The 12999-nt window shown below is 40.5% G+C and overlaps 1 long non-coding RNA gene across 1 annotated transcript; it reads right to left on the bottom strand.

The window, feature by feature from the left end:
• Positions 1-3072: 3072 nt before the first annotated feature.
• LOC127369385 (uncharacterized) lies at positions 3073-11284 on the bottom strand. The gene is made up of 3 exons (XR_007886065.1): positions 11210-11284; positions 6201-6393; positions 3073-4903 (listed from the first exon to the last, which is right to left on the bottom strand). It is a non-coding gene; the product is annotated as an uncharacterized LOC127369385 (long non-coding RNA).
• Between the last annotated feature and the right edge of the window lie 1715 nt (positions 11285-12999).

Raw genomic sequence — 12999 nt, 5'->3', positions numbered from 1 at the left:
CACAGACATCAGAGCTAAGAAAGATACTCCATCTATATACTTTACTGATATCAAGTCAGTGTTCATAAACACAAATACACTTTTTGTTTTTATTTGAGTCATTGCAGCTGCTGTCTATATTCTCACCTTTAGCAATGAAGTTTGAAACTTGCATTTTGTTTGTTTATTGATACATAATTCAAAATGAAAGCCAATGCAGAATGTAATAATGTTACAATGAGCTCTGCTTGCCCCTCTGGTTTAATATACTTTTGCATATGAACTTGTTTTTATGACTTTAAATACCAAAACACATTTTTCATTCTGGCTTAAGGTGATTTGAATTCAAAATGAATCTCTTTGAGGAGAGTCGGTGTCCATTAAAGTGTTTTATGTTTGCCGCTGTCACGATTTACTGACTTTTATTGCAGCATCACAAAAAAGTAAAGAGTGTGAGCCACAGAGACATCATTTTGAGTATTGCTGCTTTGAGTGCTTATGAAATCCTTAAAGGTGCAGATGAGAAGGACAGACAGCAGTTGGTTGTTTTTTGGTTTTAAATCTAAGATGTCCATATTATCTGACACAAATGTAGGACAAGACTAACACCTACTTGACCATAATTTTCTGTTTATTAGCATCAGACAGTGAAGCAACACATCAGTCGTGCAAATTACTGATTTTGCCTCCTGGCAGCCGTTGAGCATTTGAAAACAATATCTAATTATACTTAATGTATTTAATTATGAATCATTATTGCCAATTGTTCCTTCGATTAATGTCACACCCTACAGCAAAAGTTTGTTTTGCTGCTAGCTTTGCCAAACCATCCATTACCAGTCATGGGACTGATGATTACATTGATTCAGTTTGACTTGCTGCAGTATTCCCAATCCACTCTGACTCAGGAATATCTGTCCTTGCTAACAAGCCTTCCCCCTTTTTGCAGAGCTCATCATGTTAACACTTCGCTGCATGCTCCAGCAGCTCGTCAGCGGCAGCACAGATAAAAGGGACCATAACCGACAATGAAGGCGGTGATTAGCACACCATGTAAGTCCGTATTTAGCAGTCAGAGCTTATTTGTGAAACTTCCTTTAATGCTTTTGAGGAAATGAGGGCTGTTAATGTGTGTCAGTGGGTGTTCGGCTGGCAAGAGGTCAAAAACACCTCGCTGCAGGCTATGCACTTGACATTACCTCCATTATCTTGATGTCAACATGACATCACTGGTGACCTCGTGTCAGCTTATCAAAGATAATCATCTTTATTTGGAGAAGCCACATGCACAGGAGAAGCAAACAGATAAGGAATAAGCAGGATTTGAGCCCCCGATGAACAATTAGGAACAAGTCTAGGCATGTCTGACGAGCACCCCACTGCCATCCCATCAGTGGGTGAGCATGACGTGCAGCATGAATCCACAGACTGTTGGGAGTTTGCACCCTTTCTATAGACCAGCAGCTGCCTCGTGCAGCTGTCCGAGGATGCAGCTTGTGAAAGATCCAACAGAACTGGTCAAAACAGCACGAAATCAGAACAGGTGAAAGAAAAATGGCCACCACAAAGAGGCTTGCTGCACAGATTCATTCAAGAGCGTACCGCGCTTTCAAATGACAGCCCGTTTCTTATTAAGCATGACAGGATTCATGGATGGTTTACTGAATGGACCTACCAGGTACAGACTCAGGGGCCCAAAAGGTCAGGGGGCCCTTGAGTCAGAGCATCTGTTTGAAGTGACTGTAAACATTTTTTATTGTAAAATCATCACAAAGAGACACAAAACAACTACAAAGACACACAATATGACTACAAAGACACACAAAATGACTACAAAGACACAAAAACAACCACTAAGAGATGTAAAATGACCACAAAGAGGACAAAGGCACAAAAACCATCTATAAAGACGACACAAAAGGATAACCAATGGATGTAAAATCACCACAAAGAAGCATAATGTGACCACAAAGACACTAAAAGACTACAAAGACACACAAAACAACTACAAAGACACAAAATGACCCCAATATGAGACAAAATAACGTTATTGAGACACAAAACGAAGGATGAGAAATGATGTGAGTGTAGTTGTTCTCTGTCTCTGTCAGTCTAGGTGTCTTTCTCCTATGAGGGGTGGGGGGCTTTACAGATATCTGTGCCCAGGGGCATTTTGTCTCATAATCCTCAGCATGAATGAAACCATTTATTTCTTAAGCTTTAGCCTTGCCACTCCACTGTACAGTGCTCATCATGTATCAATCAGAAAAACAGGACTTTTACAACATGGAAACACACAGGCAGAAAGGAGCCAGTGCCTCTTAAAAACGTCTCTTATGTAATTCTGTAGCTTGTTAGTTGGCTCGGTGCCTCAAAACCTAAAGAAAGAGCTCACAGAAAAGTTCAGTCTTCATATAAAAAAGTGCTAATTCTACAAATTAGGGTCTTAAACTTGTCCCGAACCTCAAAGGAGCAAGAACAATGGCCTTTGATTTTAAATTCATAGAGAAGATATAAGTCGGAGATAGGCGAGGTGCAATCGCTGTTTCCAAACTGGGCTCTATATGAGGAGGGCTGGCACTCAAATATGTGATAAAAAAGGAAAGAGCATAGCGGGACACTCACAGGGAGTTCAGAGAGACAAAACTAGATGCTGTAAAGTCACTGAGCGCCTTATTAAATGCTAACGTTTATAATTAAAAGAAAGAATTTCTCATTATTAGATATTAGATTAGAAGATTGATACAAATATCTGTACTGTGAGTATAAGGCTACAGGCAGCAGCCAGTTAACTGGCTATTGGCTGTAGCCTTAAACACCACACAGATATAAGTTGTTTCAAGGTTCTCATTGAAGAAAGCGAATACGAGTACTTCCCACAACGGTGTTCTTCCACAGAGGCCGCTATGTTGAACTGCCATGTTCCTACAGGAGCCCAAAACAGAGCTACGTGGTTTCTCTCCTACATACTTGGAACGAAAGGGTGAGGCGAGGGGATTTTAATCAGCAACCACTAGATGAGACTAAATCCTACACACTCAAAAAGGTGTAATTTTCTCTGTTTTGAGAGAAAGTGAGTCATTGCTTGTCTTGAATTGTAAAAAAAATTAATTTAAAAAAGCCACAATGGTGTTGTTTCTTTGTTTTATTTGATCTTACACACTGATTTCATTATTTAACACCACATGGTGAATCTCATGAAATAAATGTTTTATTTGTGAGACACTCGAGTGACAAAAAAAGAGAATTATCACTTTCCATGCAACACAATGTTTTTTTTTTGTGGTTTTTTTTCAAAAGGGAAAGCAGAGGAAGAAATGAGAACCACATTTCTTTAATCTTTCGCTCTGCAAAGAAGTTGCTGAAAATGGGAAAAGTGAATCAAAATGGATAGCTTTCTGTAATATTTTCCATTCAAGCCCAGTTACCTTTATTGAAAGAGGAATAATTTCCAAATACTGTAATTATATATTCATATGAATCAATGGTTTGTTCTAAAGTGGGAGAAAAGTGAAAAAGTACAGGCACCACGGTTTTTCTGCTGCAGTGGTTAATGGATAAACAATGGACTGCATTCTCCTCGCTCCTCTTTTCCTCCTTCCTGGTCTTTTTATAGATGCCTTTCTTTCTTTTTAATGTCTCCCTGCCTTCCCCTTTGACATAGGTTTAAACCGAGCCATATCATTAGGGAGTCAAGAGCATCTCTGTTGTGCCTGTGAGGTTTCCCCTCTTGGTTATATAATGATCTTCCCGTAGGCCTCTTCTGGTGTTGGCGGCGCTCCCTGCTCGCTAACCCGGCCCAGCTTTGGCCCGGTTCCAGTCCAAACAGAACCCACTTTGTCCTCGACTCTGTTTTTGGCACCAGCTGTTCGTGCACGACTCCAGCAGCTGACTCCTTTGTTTTACTTACAGCCGGCTTTTTCTTCTTACATCACCTTCTTTTCTTTTTTCCCTTCCCCAGTTTGATCTGTTTTTCAGGCCTGGCTGTTCCCTCTCTTTCTGTTTTTCTCTGTCTCTCTTTTTGTCTCATTTCTATTGACATTTTTTTCCAGCTCTCGCCTTGAGCACTTTTTTCCCCCCACTGTCTGCAGAAGAGGCTGTTAGTGCTGTGATGTATGAGGGCAGCTGACGCCCACCTGCTTCCCAGCAGTCAGTCTGGAGGGTGTTTCTAAGCTCCACCATTGGCTGTTGGCTATTCTCTCGGCTCTGCCGATGACTCAGTACCAACCGTCACACCTGTCGCAGCTCCTGGTAAACACTGGCCACGGTCCCTGCAGTTAAACCATTAGTAAAAATGACTAATGATGATATAATTATATTTTTATACAAATGCCAACAATGTGTCATGATTGGTTATTCTTCTACAACTTCATGATAGCCCACTAAAGCTGGATTAAGTCGTATTTTATGGAGGAAGGACGGCGATGTCATTAGCAATGATTTACAGCCCCAGTAAGTGCTTTGAAACAGTAAAATTTATAAGAGGAGGAAATTGGCTTAATAATTGAGAGCCACTGAGAGGCGATTCACCAATAATCTTTCTCCTGCCGTTGGCAGAATCGTCCTCTTTGCTATCTCAGTTTTGCACAGGTAAAAGGCAGCTGGTGACCTTCTCCTCACTGGGGATAAATGACTGGTCCTGACAGGCTGATGAGTGGTCCTAATAATGCCCCCCTGACGAAATGATTTTATTGTTCACAATGTGTCTGTCTCACAAATACAGCTAATAAAGGGAAGCCTTTAGTCTCGCTCGGTGGAGCAGCCAAGAAGGTCGTCTAAGATCTGCAAAAAGACTCGCAGAAAAGAATCAATTAAATTGCTTAAAGAGAACTTTTTGACAGAGAACAATGTGAAATTAGAGTCGGCTCTTCAGAAGCTGTCAGTGCTCGTTTCCATTTCATCACAGACGGAAGAAGAAGCAGCTCTGAGAAGAAAAGAGGAAACAGGACAAAATCAACACTGAGGTCAGAGGTCGCACCCATCATGACTTTTTTATCCCCTCCATACATGTCTCTGCATCAGTCACTCGTTGGGGGTAATTGAGAAGAAGGGTATTGATTTGATGTCCAGGCTAATTGTGAGTTGGAGCAGAATAGCTGTGTAACTGGCAGGTTTATGGCCCGGTGATGTATAAAGTTTGAATTTTATGTAGTACATCTGTCAGATCAGGGTGTAAGTGTGACTGCTACCATCCTTCTTTAACAGCTCAATGTGTTCAATTGATTTGTGCTGCAGGCGTCGCTCCTCAGCGTGTGTGTAGTAAATCCTGATTGACACTGCAGGTTTTTGGAGACAACGCTGCTACTGACTGTTGGGCATTTTGAAAATTTGCAGATGGCTTTGAGTTAAATATTCCACAGTTGAGAGGCTCTTAAATGCAGATAAACAATATAAAAAAAATACTTTTTGTTTTCTGATTGACTGGCAATAAAAGTTTCCAGTCTTACATCAAATACCTGATAAAACTATTCCTTTAAAGGAAAGTTTTAGAGGTTAACTGTTTCTGTTTTGCCAAAACTTGGGATGATTCATCTTGTTATTGATCGGCCCAGGGGATACCTGCATCTTTCATGGTAAACAGCATATAATATGTATTAATTTTTTTCTTTCTTCCCCTAAGAAAATCCATTCTGAATGCATTAGTGAGTACAGTGGGTCTTTCCATGTGCAGAGTGGTAACGGTTGTAATCATTTAGGGTCTTTACCTCCCCAGGGAGCTAGTTTTTATGCCATGGCTCTATGTCCACCTTGGTCCAGAGTAAAATGGCTCAACAACTGTTGAATCGATTGCAAGGAAATTCAGATATTTACCTAATCCAACATTACAGTTTATGACCTGCAAAACTAATGTCAGCTGGACTTGTGTTCAGTGCTAATTGCAAATATTAAAGTGTTAAACTCAGATGGGGAACATGTATATCAGCATGTTAGCATTGTCATTGTGGGCATGTTAACAAACAGACTAACAGCCTTCTTCTTAACATTTATAATTCTCACAAGATAAGGGGAGAATCCATCTTGCCAGACGTCAAGCTATGTGCTGATATCTAACCACAGTGGTACCAGACCAGTCAGCATCCTTTAAGGGAACTACTGTAATCTATGTCATGAGCTTCGGGTGTGGTTAAACAATGGCAGCTGCTAAACTGTAAAGTTCACTAGTACTGGCAGAAAAGAAACCAAAAGCATGATAATGACAGGAAAAAATTCAGCTTACTTACCAGAGTTCAGGCAAGGTCAAAACCGGGAGATCGGTCACACAGGCAAACACAACCCTCCAAAAAATGAGCAAGCAGAATATCTGAGATCCAAAAACAAGCAAGCAGGGTCAGAACAGGCGGGTCAGGTAAAATAGTCAGGTCCATCAACCTCAGGTGAGGGGAATGAGTTGATTGCATGGCCGAGAGGCAGGATCTGAAACGACAGGAAAGTTAGTGATGTGGCATGAAAAGCATGAAAGTGCACCACAGGACATGTGACGAGAATTAACCAATCGTCTTCACAGGACTTGCTTCACCTTTTACTTACTAAGTTACTAACTAGTTGTGCTCGCTAACGTTAGCACTTTTAGTTTGTGTGTGGGAGATTGACGATGTGACTTCTAAGTTAGTTTAGTCGGTGAGACTTACAGCTAAATTACTGGAACTTCATCATCATCGTCATGCCATCCGCAGGTTTTGGTTGCTTAGTAATGACAGGCACTGCAGTAGCGCAACCTCCCAAGCACTTTGGATTAAAAGACGAAAGCGTTTAAGACGCAACATCCCTAGGTCCCTAACAAACCATCTGTTATCTGATCATCTAAATATTAATTTGTCTCCCTTTTTTCCCTACACTCAATCACTCCCACTGTGATGTAATGCCACTTGTCACCTTAAGTGTAACTGTAAGGCACAGAGCAACTTTCAACTCAGGTTTCTTTGTTTACAATGTTCTTTTTATATTTTATTTTTTGTGTTTTAACTTTATTCTATTCTTCTATTTGTGTGTTGTGTAAAGGGAGTCGGGCAAAGTAGGATTTTCATTGTACATATAAACCACTGTGTTTCTTACTGTACATATGACAATAAACCTTTTAAATTTTAAATCTTGAATCTTTTTACTTTTTTATGTGCGTAAATCAGTTTTTATATTTTTCCACCTTAAACTTTGATTTTCACTCCTATCAATATTCTAACTGCATCCACACTTCTTATTGACAACTGTGATATGACGAGTTTCCATCACTCTGCTCCTGCCACCACATTATGTAACCGCTTTTGTTTCAGAGTCTTTTCAGCAGTTGCTCTGTTTGTGCAGGGCACACTGTGAAATGACCAACATTTTATCTGTGCAGGAGGGATGGATGCAACTTATCAGCCCGCACTCGCTCAAACTGCTCAGAGAGATTAGAGTGAAAAAGGAAACTCAAACACCGACACTCTCTGCTTTGTGGAGATGCATTTATTACCAAGATGTCCCACTAATGGCTACCTCTGCCCCTTTCTGTCTGTTTGAACGTTTCAGCCTCTGCCTCCCCTCGTCTCACTCAGCAGCACTACTTAGAGAGTGATGAGGAAATGGCCTCTTCCTGATGTACCTTGACAGGATGAGGGGAAAGAAGTGTATAAACCTGTGGTTAGTGTGCATGTGTGTGCACACTCAGCTGCCTGTGGGGAGAATTTGCTGTGTAATTACAGAGGAGAGAAAATCAGACAGACTGCGAGAGATAAAATAGAAAGTGTGTGTGAAGCTGAGAGGAATGTGCTGATTAATGGGCGATCGAAGGCGTCCCTAAGCAGCCCTCCTCATTACCGTTCAGTCTGACCCAACACTCCCTTCATTAGGCCTTAAAACAGCCTGTTAAAATACTGCCCGTGTGTGGTATCCTCATTAAAGCTACAGATGATAATCAAACAAAGGCCAGATTCCCTTTTGTCAGTTCAGACCTCTGTGCTTCAGCCAAAAAAATAAAAAAGACGGCTTTGTGTCGGCTGTTTAAATGGGCTGTCTTTCACCGCTCTTGTTTTTTAATTTCATAGCTGTGGGGAACACTGGCTTGGTTTTGGAAAATTAAACAGTCAGATCACCAGAGTTACAAATAAAATACTTTTCTCCGTTGTTTTTGGTGCAGTGCCTCCCAACTTGTTTGTACACCTTCAGTTTTTTATATATTAAAAAAGAATCACATGACTGAATGTTAAAGGGGTTATAACCCACAGAGGAGTATCACCCATTGCCCTCAGCTCTACCAAGCTTCATTTGTTTTGCTGTCTAAAATTATACTGTTTTGGTTCACTATCGTTGCTCTTTTAGCATCGTTTTTGGTTACAGCCAGCAGTTTTTTTCTTCTGTGAAAAAGCTCTGAAAACCTTCTGTACGCTACCTGCTCAGCACCAAACAGCAGACAGACACAGTTAGAGACAATCTGGTGAACACAGTGGAGCATTTAGAGCCAGATATTTCCCTCAGGAGTTGGTAGAGACCAAAAACAGAGATAAAAAGGAGAGCAACTCACATTCATCAGATTACCAGAGACACGGCTCTAAATGAATGTTGCTACATGTCTGCTGGATGTGTAAATGAGGAGCAGTTTGGTCCTCCAAAGAATGATTATCCTTGTTAATGTTAATGTTAATGTTTTTCATTTGAATAGAATAAAATACAGACCTGTGAAAACAGTTATTTCACAAGAAAAAAGATTGAGAAAGTCTCAAAAAATAAAGGTACCAGTACGGTACTAACACATACATATAGGTAGGCGAGAAGAAGCTGTAAAGATATAGAGAACAAGAGGGTAACCATGTGGGAATTATTTATACTGTAGGTATTTTTTAACTATTGGGGACCTACTCCATTATTATGGGGTACAATATGTACGATAAGTTCTTCACATCTTGTTTCCTTGTGCTTGTATGTATTGATACTGCACTGGTTCACCATTAATTAATTAAAAGTAAACCATAAATGGGGAAGAATTGAACTTTATGTTGCAGGACAGTGTAGAAAAAGGTCCATTTAGTTGCCATTCTGGAGCTTTTGGCTCACATCACATATGCTTCCTCTGCACAACCAGTTGGCATCGAGGGAATTTTAATAACTTCTTGTCCATGTCGGCTTACAAGCTGAGGTTCAAAGTAAACTTTCCACCTTGAAAACAGCAGTTTAGTAAACAATTTTCTGGAGCTGTCAGTCATATCGCATGATCTTCATCAGCAGTTGGATGGACGGAGGAGTCCTTGAAGTGCTGTTTCCAAGGTCAATAATAAAACTTCACCTGTTAACCAAACTCAATAGAGTTATTGGCAGCCTTTCAGAGTGATTACACTTTGGAAGAGGTCACTGAGGTCACAATAGAGGAGAGATCACATTGACATTATTGGCATCTCTGCATTGTCAGCGATGATTTAACAGCATCATCACGGCACCTACGTGCTCTGCTTAGTCATCGCTTCACAAACACTTACTGGATTTCTGAATTCAATGAAAGTGATTGAAGAATGGGTGTAAGTGTCATTCTGGCTGAAGATGATTACAGTTCATCTGTGGGAAAAAAATTCCACCTGAGGTTGATACGTACATCATAAAATAACTATATTTGTAATAATACAGATCCCAAAGATTCAATCTGGTGCAAAAATGGCATCTCACTCAAAGTGGGAATGTTTGTGCTGCAGTTTTGAGTGAAAGGAGGTCAGGTCAAGAGCTCAAGAGTAAATTATTAAAAGGTCATGCTCTGTTTAGAATGAGAATGAGCCATGGTTGATAGTAATATCATATAGAAAGGCCAGGTAAGGAATATTCAAGTGATGAAACAGCGACTCTGTGTCCATCAGCAGCTGAAATGTGTCCCCTGTGGTTACGAGCTCCCTCACTGAACCTCTACCTGTGATTCAGAAAAATTAAAACCTGTGACTGTGCTGGTCCTTTGTGCCAGCGTCAGGTCACATTGACCGTTTTGATCAATCGTGCCGCCGGAGCTGTCTGGAGGATACATCGCCGTGGTAACAGAGTCGGCCAATGGCGGACAGTAGAAGGGAAAGACTGACTCATCACGCTCAATAAAACAAAGAGCAAACAACAAGTGCGTCAGGGATGGATGTGCCACGGCTATAAATGTCAAAAGCATCATTTCCCAGGGAGCGAGGCGGTCGGATCACAACAGAGCTCTCCAGGCGGGATGTTATGACAGAGAATATGTTACAGCCCGCTGACCTCATCATCATTTTCCATACCTGGAAAATAAACTTTTATATTGAAGTGATATCAGGTAGATGGAGAGAAGTTTTTTATTAACCACGAGGGTTTTTTTTGAATTATGATGAAATATTTTTAACAAAGTCTCTCAAGGATTTATAAACTGTATAGGCCACAAACTCATTTGTGAGATTGACTTCTTTTACCTTTGGAAACAATCTCACCACAAGGTCCATTGAGTAGCTGTTGTGGAGCTTTCAATCACATCACACAATCTTCCCCAGCAGATGGAGTTTGCCTAGTTGTCATGGAAATGTAGATGTCTCTACTTTTTCGGAGGACTTTAAAGGGGAACTCCGCCAATTTTACACATCAAAGTTTTGGGGAGTACTGCACATGGTGAGAAAAGCTGTATAAGGTGGCTTCAGAGGGAGCCGCACAAACGCCTGATAAACTGGTTTAAGTGAGCTAGCCACTACTAGCACAACACACCTGAATCTCCGGTCAAACTGTTGGCGGTTAAGGTTGCATTGTGGGTAATGTAGGCACCAGCTTTTGACAAGAATAATTTAAAAATAACAATATCTCGGGTTCTGCTGCATCGAAATTTGATCCTTTTTTAAGAAAAACACCAGGAGTCCGACTCAAGAATTCTTATCCATCGACATATTCATAAAGGACTGACTTTACTTTCCTCTGAGGAACATAGTTTTATAGTTTTAGTTCTTTGGTTGTATTTATTTGTACCACTATGTTATTTATCACTTTAATATTGATCTGTTTTATATCTTGATTTACTTCTGAAGCACTTTATCTTGTCTTATAAAGGTGTAACATAAATAAACTTTACTTATTTACTGCTTTTAAAGAGAATTTCTCAGACTTGTACACTGAAAAGGGGAAAAGTCTTTATCATGTGTAACCATTCTTCCTAATGTTTGTTGTTTCAGTGTTTAGCATGTGTATTTTTAAATGTTTGTTTAAATAAAAGACCCTAAAAATAACTGTTTGAGTAAAGTTACAACAGCTTGTTTAGAAATGCTGACATACTTACATAAAATCATGTCACTTCATTTCCCTGCAGCAGCCCACACCTTCAACTTTAACATCCTTTATCAGAGAAATCTCCACTTTTAATGATGCATCCAACATTGAAATACAGTCTTTCTTGAAAACACCGAAAGTGTCTGTGGGAGGTTGCTGCCAGTGGGTGTAAAAAAAATTCCCTTGGTTTGTTTTCCAATACAGGATGTTTTAAGAAATTTCAAGAATCAAATGCTATTAAAGTGTGTGAAAAGTGAAACCCTAAACAATGCCAAGTTCAAGATACTGTTGTTTAATTCAAAGGAAATAAGCAGTGCTCAGCGGTGTTTGTCTTTGGTTTGGTGTTTACAGCTGTGAAGAGCATGTTTTTGGATGTGTTGCCTATTTGATTGTCTGTTTACTGTTTGTCAACTGTCACAAATGTTTTATTGCACTGGAAGTGCCCGAATCCCCCTCCTTCTTCCTGGTGCCTGAAGAGTTTTCTTTCTTTTTTAACACCATGAGATGCTCAACCTCGTAAAAGATAGGACTCTCTTACTTTGAGGGTGATGATGAGGTGCACTTTCATTTGATTAAATACAGCTTTTTTTCCCCTCCCTGTGAGATCCTGTTGTAAGCAGCTGCTTACCACCCAGATCAACAGATACACAGTACAGTACATAGGAAAACAAAAGTAAAAACAATCAAAGGCAATAAGCTTCAAAACATTTGTGTAGTAGTTGGAGATAAATACATTACTAATATCTAAAAAATATACACGAGATAGAGTACAAAATAAACAGCTGCTGTTTTGTATGAGTAAAAATGTGAGTTTTGAAGTGTCTCCTAGAGGCAGGGTTGGGGTGAGAGTGGGATGGGGGACGTTGCTGTGTGTTGTTAGGTGTCCCTCCTTATATAAAATGACGCTTGGTTTCTCATGTAACCCGCCTGTTGCTGAATAATAACGTGCTTCAGATTAAAGTATATGTAAAACTGTTATCTGTGTGGAGCATCAGTCAAAGACTTTCTGTTTCTCTTTTGGCTTCGGTAGATAGAGGGAGCTACTCTCCTGTAGTTACAGTCTGACTTTGAACCTCTGCGTGTGACAGTTGGCTGACATTTCATAAAGCAGTCTCTTGTCTATGTGTGTCCCAGTCACACAGTTTCCACCCTTTTTATTTTATGAAGTAATATGCAGCTCTGTCAGTGGGCAACTATCTTTTGATGTCATCAATTTGACACTGTATTGGTTTTAAGATGAATTATTTTATCTCAGCTCTTACACTGACCTTCCTCCTGTTCAATTTTTAATGAGAGGAGATTGGACGGTCAGCTCCTGTACATCCTTTCCTGTTTCTCCAAGTAGCGGTATTGGCTTTATTTGATTTGAGGACAGTTCAAATGAATGTTCTGTACGCCGAATGGCCATCTGCTCTAACCTTGTTTCATCGACCATAAACAGGCCGGCTCCATCAGTGAAAAAAGGTACTGGCCAAATATTTGCTGCTCTTCGACCCCATTTGGTTTAGTGTGTTCTCTGTTTGCATTTCAATGACCCGCGGTCAGTGTCAGAACGATGGCACGTGTGTCCCTGACGAGCTGTCCCCTGATAAGACGCCAGCAGATGAGAAAGGGACTGAGGCCTTGTGGGATAAGAACAGGGTGAAGGATGGAGCAAACGCAGACAGGCTGCTGGTTCACACACACTGCAGCTCTGGTATCAATCTCCTCACACACACACATCACACACCCTGCTGCACTGCCAACCAGCTCTCTGATAGCTGCTGAAGTCTTCTGTCGGTGTGCCATGTGTTTCCTACC

Source organism: Dicentrarchus labrax, unplaced genomic scaffold (assembly GCF_905237075.1).
Source record: "Dicentrarchus labrax unplaced genomic scaffold, dlabrax2021, whole genome shotgun sequence".
NCBI classification, from domain to species: domain Eukaryota; kingdom Metazoa; phylum Chordata; class Actinopteri; family Moronidae; genus Dicentrarchus; species Dicentrarchus labrax.
Note: the sequence above shows the minus strand (reverse complement) of the source record. Positions and strands in the feature narration are given on the sequence as shown.